The sequence below is a fragment of the Lagopus leucura genome, unplaced genomic scaffold (assembly GCF_019238085.1).
Source record: "Lagopus leucura isolate 7727_CA_CO unplaced genomic scaffold, USGS_WTPT01 Super-Scaffold_73, whole genome shotgun sequence".
NCBI lineage: Eukaryota > Metazoa > Chordata > Aves > Galliformes > Phasianidae > Lagopus > Lagopus leucura.
This window is the reverse complement of record NW_024962252.1, coordinates 64,497,775-64,508,939: the sequence shown is the minus strand read 5'-3', so window position 1 is coordinate 64,508,939 and position 11,165 is coordinate 64,497,775. Positions and strand designations below refer to the sequence as shown.

The window sequence follows — 11,165 nt, the reverse complement described above, 5'->3', positions numbered from 1 at the left end:
TTGCTGTAACTGATGTTCTCAGCTGCTGTTTTATTTCCTTAAAATCTGAGCCTGGGCAAAGCATTGCAGAGCTTTTGGGAGCTGGCAAGGGTCACTCTGCGAAATGCGTGGGAGCTACCCAAGGTACGGGGTGCTGTTGTTTAAACACCTCTGGGCCAATATTTTCAAATGTATTTAGAAACTTGAGGGTTTACAATAAGTGCCGAGGGGAATTTTAAAGAAAATATAGGCTGCTGGTTTTTAAATCACAGCCGATAGGTACTTCTGAGAATCCATCCCAAAGTTGGGGGCTGGGTAAGAGTAGAGCCACTCTACAACATCACAGCTCTCAGTGGTGCCCAAACACAGCACAGGGGTTTTCAGCAACATGGCTTCCCAAAGTCAGCATAGCCTACTTCACTCAGGGATGCATGTCCAAGCAGGTGGGCAGCAAGGGACTATGAGGGGACAGTTTATTGCTGATAATCTGGAAGGGAAAGGCGGTTTCTTGTTAATGTGCCTTAGCTTGCCCTACTCTTTAATGTGAAATCTCTCACGCCCTGATCCCCTGGGAAACGCAGACAAATTGTCGTTTCCACTTCAGATCACGCACAGCCCTTGAAAAGCCTCCCTGGCTGCTTGTCTGGAGTTTTGTTTAGAGGGAGCTCTGGGAATTTTGGGAGCATGGGAGGAAAGAGTGTTGCAAGGTGTTATGTGAGGAGCCCAGGAGATCACCGCTAGCTGCCTGGAAGAAGTACAGTGAGCTACCCTGACCCCCCCCCATCACTGCAGGCCCACACCCTGCCAGTTCTCCCATCAGAAGGCATTTTGGGGCTGGCTGCAAGCCAGAGCACTGAGATAAGCTGAGTTAAAGTACTGCAGAGCTGCAGCCTCATTAAAGCAGAGAGGGGAAAGGGTAGGCAAAGAGGAAACTGCACAAGCAAGAGAGAAGACTGGAACAAAGTTTGTGTACGTGTTTACATTATTTCAGTCATTTAGTATATGCATTAGAATAGTCCCAGAACTTGCTTTGGCTGTTGCACTCATATCTACGTCAATGTAAGCCATACCCTGTGCCATCCCTGCTCCAGAGTGGTTGGACAAAGCAGAAATGATGGATCCAGGTACACAAATAAGGGAGTGGGAGAAGAAAGGGCCTGTCAACAAAGCAAGTCAGGAGCCTAGAGCTCCAGGCTTCTCACCAAAGTCAGATTTACTGCAGACGTTGCAAGGAAGGGAGGTTTTACATCGCTTTTACTCATTCTTGTCTGCTCGAGTGTACAGAAAACACAAAGCTGGCTTTTGCAGTGGCTAGCTGCTATTTTGTTGGGTACATGGCCCCTTGCCTTGTTTGCAGTTTGCTGTGTAAGCACTGTTGTCAAGCTGGAGCTATGTGTTTCCATCAGATTTTTGTAAGAGACTTATCACCACGGTATGGGAGGACCTCAGACATCAATGAATTTCTTTCCTCTGTAACTGAGAAAGGACAAGAAGGAAGGAAAACCTCATGGCTCTAAGGGCTTGCCTATGCCTCAAAACTAACCCAAATTTCATGTTAAATATGCAGAAAACAAGAAATTGGGTAAGTGACTCACCCGGTTTTACACAGGGATCTAGTGGCACAAGCTTGTCTCACATCTTGTGTTCCTGAGCAGTGTTCAGACAGTTCCCAAGAAACTGCTCTTTCTCCTCCAGAAGTCCTTTCCCACCTCTTTAATTATAAATCTTCACCTGAAGAGACTTCTGCTCTACTTAGTCATGATTTATCCACAAATTTTCACATCCTATGTGCTACTGGGACCGAATAAATGTGCCTAGAAATTATATGCTATGAACATGTGAAGATAAGGGAGAAGCTGGGTTTATGCAAGCATTTTCTAGAGTTTGAGTACCTGGACTTTGTGCTCTGAATCCTCTTTTTCTTCGTGTTGGGATATATGCATGTAAACTTTCAAGTTTCCCTCCTGCCCTGTCTCTTCTTCCAGTCAAATCTCCTTGCACATTTCTCTTGGAGTCGTGCTGGGCTGTTCCAGACTCACACTACCTGCAGACCACTGAAGTTTTAATTGCGGAACCCTGCATCTGAGGCTTAGGGATAGGACCGCTTGCAGTGTACAACAAATATTTCTCCTGCTTTGCAAAAAAAAGTTTGTCTTTTTCTCTCGCCTGACTCTGGAAGTTGGAGCTTAGTCAGCATTGTGATGTAGTGGTAAGAGTTGATGGTATGTCTGGTTTCCAGGAAATCCATAAGGCTCTTCCCTTTTCTGTCCCAAAGGGCAGTGCACATCTGCCCACTTTACCCACTAAAGGCTTCATCTAGATTTTTTTTCTTTGTTGGGGAATTCACATGTTGCCACTCCATAGACACTGTTTTGACTCTGGCACGCAGTGGTGACATCAAGTCTTGTCACTAGTAATGATGCAATCCAGAAAATTGTCACCTTCAGTCTTGTATTGATTCAGTAGGTACTGATAAACTTCATAGCATTCTTCCTGTTCATGGATGAGCATTCATGGGACCCACTTGGCACAAAGTTTGTGATATTTTAGTGTTGTCATCATTGTTTCCAATGTATTGAAGATTATATTCAATTCTGTACACAGTTTCCTGATCCTAATCTGTGGATGAGCTGATCAAGATGCTCTTCACTTCGTGGTGTGACAAACTGTGCGTGGCCATCCAATATATGGTTTATCCTTCCAATCATTGTTACCACTACTGAAATGCACCACCCCCCAACTTACTGTGCTCACATTCACTGTTTGGTCTCCAGAAATGTTCAGCAATTGTCCATAAATGTCAGTGAGTGCAGTGTTTTCTGCACAGAGGAATTCAATGCCACAACTTTGTTTCATATGCACTTCCACATCAGATGTCATTTTTTCAGATTGCCCCTCTGCTGACATCTGTCATGAAGCAACAAAATGTAACAGAATATTGGTGAGAAGGTTCAATCTCTACTGCCATAGCACCAACATCTGCCTCTGATATCATGGGCCAACATCATAAAATAGGAAGCATTACTTTTGGAGCAGCCCTTGCACTTCACCTCTGAGAGAAATGTGTGGGCTTCTGGCAGAAGCAAGGAGGAAACAATGTGAAAGAAAAGGCATCCTGTCAGCCACCAGTCCTTGGTCCTCACAGCTGCATGAACCTTCATATTGCAACAGCAATAACACAGAAACCTGTTAAGTACAGATTCAGCTGGATTTAAATTGAAGAGAAGCATCTATAGTAATCAAGATTTGTTGTATGTGTCTTGAATACAGCATTGCTCTTAATTATTGAGCTCTGCACACCTGCAAGAAATATATTAGATGCAAAAAAGAGTTTTCCAGCATTCTGCTGCTGGTTAAGTAAAGCAAAGGCATATGTGGTTTTGTGCTTACAAAATCAAGACAGTTAAACTACCAATTCTGTTTCCTGCCTTTCTCTACCCGGAATGCCAGCTCTGGCACAGATCTCCAGCACATTCCAGACTCTTTTGTGCTCGATCTTTAAAAAAGCTTTATGAGAAGGGGCACAACAACGTATCTAGATGCTTGGGAGCTGTGACTATGCAGGCTGCAAACTGAATAGACCTCAGAAGAGCCAGACTCATTGTGTGATCTGACAAATAAAAGCCATGGTCATAATCAAGGAAGAGCTTTTTGTGTACTTGAAACCCTTTCTTAGGGCTTCACAAAGACCACCATGGTTTACCACGGTGCTCCAGCAGCTCTGTTGCGTCTTCACACCATGAGCATCCCCAGGAGGTGCTGGGAGACAGAGCTGGAAGACCTGCAGCATGGCAGGCCTCCTCCTCCTCTCCCTAAACTCACAGCCCATGGTCTTGCCTCCCCTCAGGGAGAGGGAGATGGTGACTGTGCTTTTGCCCTGCTGACATCCAACATCCCCTGGCTCTCCATAGGGAAGTTTGCTCCATGACAGCAACGTAGTCACACTCCTGCTTCAGGAAAAAAAAAAAAAAAAATCACAAATCTTTTTCAAGAAGCAGAAGGATGATATGCTAAAAAGTAAAGCTTTGATTAAAATGCTCTCTCTAGGAGGCCCCTGAAGCAGGAAAGGCATGTAACCTTGTCACTCTTTCCTTTGACAGGGTTATTGTACAGAAAATGAATGGAGCGATAGTGGAGAAGCAATGCTCCAAACAAGAAATCTGGTCTGAGAACACTCAGGCTTGATGCAGTATTTAAATGCATGGTTTCAAAAGATAGTACTGGGCATAGAAAAGCATGAGGATGGTTCTTCCTCCTTTTTTCCCATTCACTGGGGATAATGGTAACTGTATTACCAGAGTGCTGACAGGAGCATACAGATCCCTCTGCATGTGGGCACTTGCCTTAGAAAAGAATTCCCTCACCTCAGTCTGTCACAGGGCGGGATTTGGTCACTGTGTGGGTCTTCAGGCACAGCAGTTACTTCTGCAGCTCTGTCCTGATGTGGGTCTGTGGGGTTATGGGAAATGAAGGGAAATGAAGCGTGCTATGTAGAGACTTTCCCATCAGTTAAATGGGAAGGTGGTGATCACATTGCTCTTCTTTATAATGATCTTGCTCCCTGAGTGCCTTAGCAAAAATGTCTAAAGTATGGCATGCAGCTGGGTGTTGAGCCCAGCAAGCAGCGGGAGTCACCTTGCTTTGGTTTTGTTTCATTTCAGAGAGGAAAGAATTGCAAAGATATACAAAGAGCACCAAGCTGCTGATGCACTGACATTCTATTTTGTGAAGTGACATAAAATGAAGGGCTCCTCCCTATCAACAGACCCTTAAAAGCCTTATGAATGGAAATTTGTGTGACTCTTAACCCCTCATGTTGTTACAGACAGTGACCCTGGATAGTTTAATGTGAATTTTAAACAGCAGCTCCCTTTTTGCTCCAATGGGAGGCTGCTTATGGTAGACAGGGAGGCAGGAGGCAGGCCCATACCCATCATTTGCTGCTGATGGTAGTGGCAAACAGCTGGGGCTGCTCCACTGAATCCTGGAATGGAGTGTTCCCAGAAAGACTGGACCTGTCATGTCATGTTCTCCTTTCCTCTGTTTCATAAGGGAAATTTTTCCAGTTTTCCTCTGGCAGAACTGTTCTTTATAGAGCAACCTATTGCCAAGTTTAGTTGAATGGCCTCAGAGAGCTGTGTGCACAAATCCCCAGCCACAGAGATGAACAGTGGGCTGGCAGGGCTGAGCTTCGAAAGAAATAAAGGTCTGAGGGTGTTGCTGCAGCAGAAAAATAACAAACGCAATTATTTAAGGAGAAAAGATGAATCCCGACAGTCAATCTGAGCTCCAGCAGTGAGTCAGAATCCCCCTCCACTGGGGAGATAGGGAACCATATGACCAAAATCAATGTTCTGGACTTAAAGATGTGGTTACTGGGATTATCAAGAAGACTGGATTTGCCCATTGAAGTGTACAGGGTAAAACATATGGTACTGAACAAGCCAGCAAAGCAGCCAAGGGGCTGCTACACGAAGGGATTTGTATGTAAACATTGGAGACAAGGCAAAAGCCATGCTCCTGTAAGTTAATTTAGCTGTGCTTGCTGCACTGACAATATAATTATGGGAGTGCAATTTACAAGATTTATCTTTTTAATTAGTAAACTCCCGTGCCCTTCAAAAATCTCCTTTCACAGCTCCAGAGCCACCTGCGTCAAAGTGCAGCGGGGAGCCCTCGATTACGCACAGTTCCCTTGCCCCATGCCACAACACTGCCACAGTGCCAAGCAGATGGTCCCGCATCGCAAGTGGCCTCCCTATGTCACTTGCTATTAATTAATTGGAACATTGTTAGTGTGCATCAAAATTTCCTCGGACATTTTCCGTGTGTCAGTGAATTTCTTTTCAGTCTTATCTTAAATATAGAAACATAAAAACATATACTGCTTGGGAGCAAGTTTCCTAGAAGTAATTTCAGCTGAAGATTTTTTGTTTTATAGTTGTTCCTGAGACAACTCAGGGTGTTAGCAGTGCTCCCTGACTTTGCTGTATGGGAACAAGCCAAATTCTGGGAGCTCTGCCAGGAGCCATGGCCCATCCCTGTAGATGTGTGGTGCCCAAGAGGCACAGCCCTCCTCTCACAGAGAACTGGGCACTGTCCGTCACGCACAGGAAGCTGATATATGCACAGATCATCTCCATCCCCATCCCCACCACCATTGCCATCCCCAACCCCAGCCCCAGAACAACCCTTCTGTGTGGTGGCCCCATGCCAGTCTTTGCTTCTTCCTCTCTGCAGTCCACTACCCTCAAAAGCAACACTGGGTTAACATGTTTTCCAAAAGCAGCCACAAACTTTTCTTCTCCTGGAAATAAAACTGAATTAAACCTTGTTACCATATCCTTGCTGTGCTTCTGGGAGCACTTACCTTAGAATCATAGAATAATTAAGGTCGGAAAGAGCACTAAGATCATCCAGTTTAACCAACTACTCCTGACTGTGGCTGCTCTGGACCGTGTGACTGAGTGAGACATCTACAGTTTTCCTGAACAGCTCCGGTGATGATGACTCTACTTGGACAGCATTTCTAATACCTCATCACTCTTTTAGAGAAGAAATTTTTCCTAATATCCGTTTAGAACCCTATATCCAGGTCATGGAGCAATCAAAGGCCTGAGTGGAGATGGTGGAGACTATGCATGTGCACATGTGCATGGTGAAGGATTCAGCTTGGTAGCATTATTAGGAGAAGCTAACAAGAAGGATGATTGTAAAACTCAGTACTGATGCAGAATAACTTTGATTGAAAACACTACACTTACTTTCCTTCTTTTTAAGTGCTGGGATGGAAGAAAGAAACCACATCAAGCACAGAGGTCTATGAAGACCTCACAAAGGATTCTGGTCACCTCAGCAGACCTGTAGAAAAACCGATATGTGAACCTAGTTCAGCACATTCCAGCCAGCTGCTGGTTACACCAGCTGCCTGTGCCCTTACCATTACTGCAGCCAAAAAGCAACCATTGCAGATGCTCCCTCACATGAGCACTTCCTCCAGGCACTGCTGGAAGCCCCAGGCTCTCGGTAGCTGTCAGAGCACAATCCCACCAGCATCCTGCTGTTATCCAGGCAATTCCTGGGCTAGCATTGAGGAGCATGATAAGTGGCAAAGATGAAGACACAGCAGGGGAAGAAACACTCCTCACAGTAAATCAGCTTTCCAGAGGAAGCCTCAGCACACATGGACTGTGGTACTAAAAATGCAAACGCAGATCTGTGCAGAGAGGTCTTTTATTTTAGCTCCTGCAACATTTTACTCATGGCTGAGATTGCAAGGCAAGCAGAACTAACATCATGAATGCTTATGAGGAATGAGCATATTAGAGAATGCCAAAAGAGAAGTGTATTTTTTTTTAAGTGCTGCAAAATTTTTCACTCCCACCGAAAGGTCTGAGAGTTTAGCACTGGATTGTGTGCAAGATTTTCTCTACAAGAGGATGACACATATCTGCACCACAGTGACAGGTGGGTAAGCTAACCTGGCCTTACGCATACCCAAAGCCATTTACAACAGGAGCGAACAGATAAATGGATGAATTAAATCTTGCATAAGCTTTGGGAGGTGGAGACAACAACAGTATTTTCCCATTTTGGACGTGGAAATTAAAGCATTAGACTCTCACCAAGAGTTGGCTTCAAAGGTGTCAAAAGGGAGCAGAGGAAACGACCAATGTAACAAGTTTTTGCTCTCCCCTGGGCATAAAGTGAGGTAAAGGCAACCTGCTCAGTTGAATCCAGTGATTTTTTTGGCTGCTTTTTGGCCCTAGAACAGATGCAAGATGAAAAAAAAGCTGACTACATAAAAACCCTTTCTGTTTTGATGAGGAAGATGCTGTCCCAGGCTTGGTCATGATTTCTGTGTATGAAGTGGTCAAGGATGCTTTACATCTGTAATTAAATAGATCTGCTCCATGGAGGAAACCAGCTTACCAGCTGGGTACTTCCACCCCATCACTTGTGGATGTCCCTGTGTATTGTACAGAATGCTTCTGATATAAGTAGGGATTGAGACTTTGTTTCCTTCTCCTTCTGTTTAAATGAGACCTACATTTCCTTGAAGTGTTGATTTGGATCACTGCTTTGCCTCAGACTTTAACCAAATCACAGTGAGCAAATATTTATTTTAAATGTGAAATTCCTGAGGTCTGTGCACCCCTAGTGTCCAGAAAAGTTTGCAGTAAACAGGATCACTGCATGACACTGAGAAAAGCTTTATTCAGTGCTTCTAAAAAGGCTATTAAAAATATCCCATAAGAAGATAAGTTGCTTAGTAGGTGTCTGTATAGCAGAAGATTAAACATACCTCAGCCAGACAATGCTTCCTGGTTAGACCAAGCAGGCACTGCCTCTTCTCTTCATAAACCCTAATCCACTGTATCATTTCTTCTCTAATGTGCTCTACCTGGCTCCTGCTATGAGCTTTGCGGAAGCAGAAACTAATATTATTCTTGGGAAGGGAAGAGGAAATAGAACTTAAGCTGATTGTTTAATTTTCATACAGAACATTTTGAAGACTGATCAGGTTTTATTTTAGGATAAGAAATTGTGGCTATTCTCTTTATTTTTACTGAAAATGTGATAAAATACCTTTTTGAAGCTATATTTTGCATATGGAAGTATATAAAATATAAGACTCAATGAACCAGGTTTGCTACCAGGAAGGTCATATTTAACTCCAAGATTGTACATGGAGATAATTTTAACCACATCTGTGGTTAAATTATGTGGGGAGAGAGTTGAAGTGCTCACTGAAATCAATGAAGCAGCCTTCTTCAGAAAGAGAGGCTGTGGTCTACGGGTTGCTAAATGAAGAAGCAGTTATTGGCAAGTGGTGAATCTGAGGAGCTCTAAGGCCAGGGAACTGCTGTTGCATTTATGTTGGCACAGCACCAGGTGGAAACCAGAGAAACATAGCAGTCAATCTGTCCCCTGTCCCTCAGTCAGTTATGACGGAATGGATCTTCCCTTCCCTTCCCTTCCCTTCCCTTCCCTTCCCTTCCCTTCCCTTCCCTTCCCTTCCCTTCCCAGCAGCTTTAAGTACCTGTGATTATGTAGGTCACATCAGATCTCTCTAATCTATTAATTACTGTTGTACCTGTATATCCTGTCACCAAAGTAATCATCTTTCCAGGCCTCCTGTGACCTCACCTGTCTGTAAAGAAAACCACCATAGTTTTGGCCACTGTGATCAAAGCACATACGTGAGCAAAGGCATGTGCTTCTTCCAGCCTTGCAGTCCTGCACAGAGAGTGCTGAGGCACTTTTATGTGTTTTCCACCATTGGTGCTGTCTTAACTTCCCTCCCCCTTGATCAACATGAGGCCGGGAGGTCCCATTTGTACCTATTATTTCCACCCAGGGTCAGAAAGTTATCATAAAAAGATTATTTTTCAATCAAAAGTCGATTTCTCTCTTTGGGGACCAAGGGGGTATGAGGAGTGAAGAAAAAGAGAAGGCGCCAAAGGAGGCAGAGTGATGGGCAGCTGGCAGATAAGGGAAGCAGTGAAGTGGAAATGAAAGCTTCCGTATCATTGCAAATGGCTAAATTCATGCATTAAGCTAGGATGTCACAGGCTGTAATCATAAAAAGAATCAAAGATACATAATAGCACCATTACTGGGAAATATGAGAAAGACTTGAAAGATAAGGCATCATCAAAACTCTCTTACACTGAATATTTTGCCTCTGCTTCATGCAGAAAGAGGCAAGGAAATTGTTCTTTCTGCCCCCCATTACAGGCAAGTTATTGCCCTTTTCCACACACCTTCTGGTTTCAAGCACAAATAAAGACAGCACCTCCTAAGATAAAACTATATGACAAATGAAGTCATAAAACTCCATACAGAAAGTTAAACATTAGAAGAGCATTTAGGTTCTTCCAGCTGCAAAGCCAGCTGCAGGGAAATTGCTGTGATAAAGTTGCCCTTGGAGTTCTCACATCTGTAACGCTGTATGCTGTGCAGGACAAAGCAGACTTTCACTGCAGCCACGCATAATGGTTTATTTATGTTTTCCTCTGGAAGTAAGGGCACTGTGCAGCTGTGCAGTCACTGAGTACCTGCTCTGGTTTCTCTTTGTATCCTTATCAGAAGCGGTCTTACCTACTGTCTCATTCAGAGCCTGATGAAACTCCCATATCACCCATCAGGATTTTCTGATGCAACCTTGAACTTGCCCTAAGTTTTGTTCTCTATTCTTATCCCAGAGGTCTCCTTTCTTCTTACACGATGGGAAAAACTTTGAAGAGCTGCATATGTAGGTCTGCTGTCCCCGTGTTCCAGCCACAGAGAGATGAATCAGCTTATTCAGATCTGCCAAAATGAGCCAGAAATGTTAACAACTGAAAAAGCATTCATCAATGAATAAGATTTGACTGATTTATTTATTTAAAATGGAAATTAAGTAGTAAGCAGCACATACATGCAATGTACATGTAGGTCTGTATGTGTGTGTGTCTCTCTGCAATTATACATACCTTGCAAATTCCACCTAAAAGCTGACAAGCGGCAAGAGATGAGCTTTTGGAATAGAGGACAGCTAACCGACAATATAAACCAGCAGCAAAAGTGGGAGATTATCAGTGTCCATAATCCTCTCACATTCAGCAAAATATCTGCTTGCACCGAGTGGACTTGCTTTCCCACAACAATAAACCTATTCTGTATTGACAGATTAGTAATTTAGGTTTTTGCTGAGTTATTAAAACATATCTGACATATTTAGTAGCTCTTGGATTCTTGTGGACAGACATAAATACTGAACAGAAATCTGCAGTATGAATCTTCATGCCTTTCCAAAATCCTAATCTCTAAAATAACTTAGTTCACTGCATAGAAGTCACCCTTCCGGTGGGCTCATTTTTAACCCTCAGCAAAGACTTCTGATATTCCTGAGGTCACAAGAAGCTGAAATCACAAATACTTGGCCAGTAGTTCCTTCCTTTCCAAACCAGTGACCCAGTGTTGCTACCTGGCTTCAAAGACCGTGCTATTTACTCAATAGAGAAGCCAGCCAGCTGGATGCATGCTTCCAGCATCTTCCAGTTAAGGTAAGGACAAACCACATCCTTGAGCCTTCATTGCAGCTTGAGGTCTGCCGTTCCTCCCTGGAGGGATGGAGCCAAGAGGTGAAAGAGGCAGTAGGGCTCCCACATACCATCTGCAGTGAAGGCCTGGGGCTGTGG

The 11,165-nt window shown here is 43.9% G+C and overlaps 1 long non-coding RNA gene across 1 annotated transcript; it reads right to left on the bottom strand.

Moving 5' to 3' along the window:
- Positions 1-3,804: 3,804 nt before the first annotated feature.
- Positions 3,805-7,088, bottom strand: LOC122174901. The gene is made up of 4 exons (XR_006177257.1): positions 6,920-7,088; positions 6,744-6,840; positions 4,344-4,428; positions 3,805-3,926 (listed from the first exon to the last, which is right to left on the bottom strand). It is a non-coding gene; the product is annotated as an uncharacterized LOC122174901 (long non-coding RNA).
- Between the last annotated feature and the right edge of the window lie 4,077 nt (positions 7,089-11,165).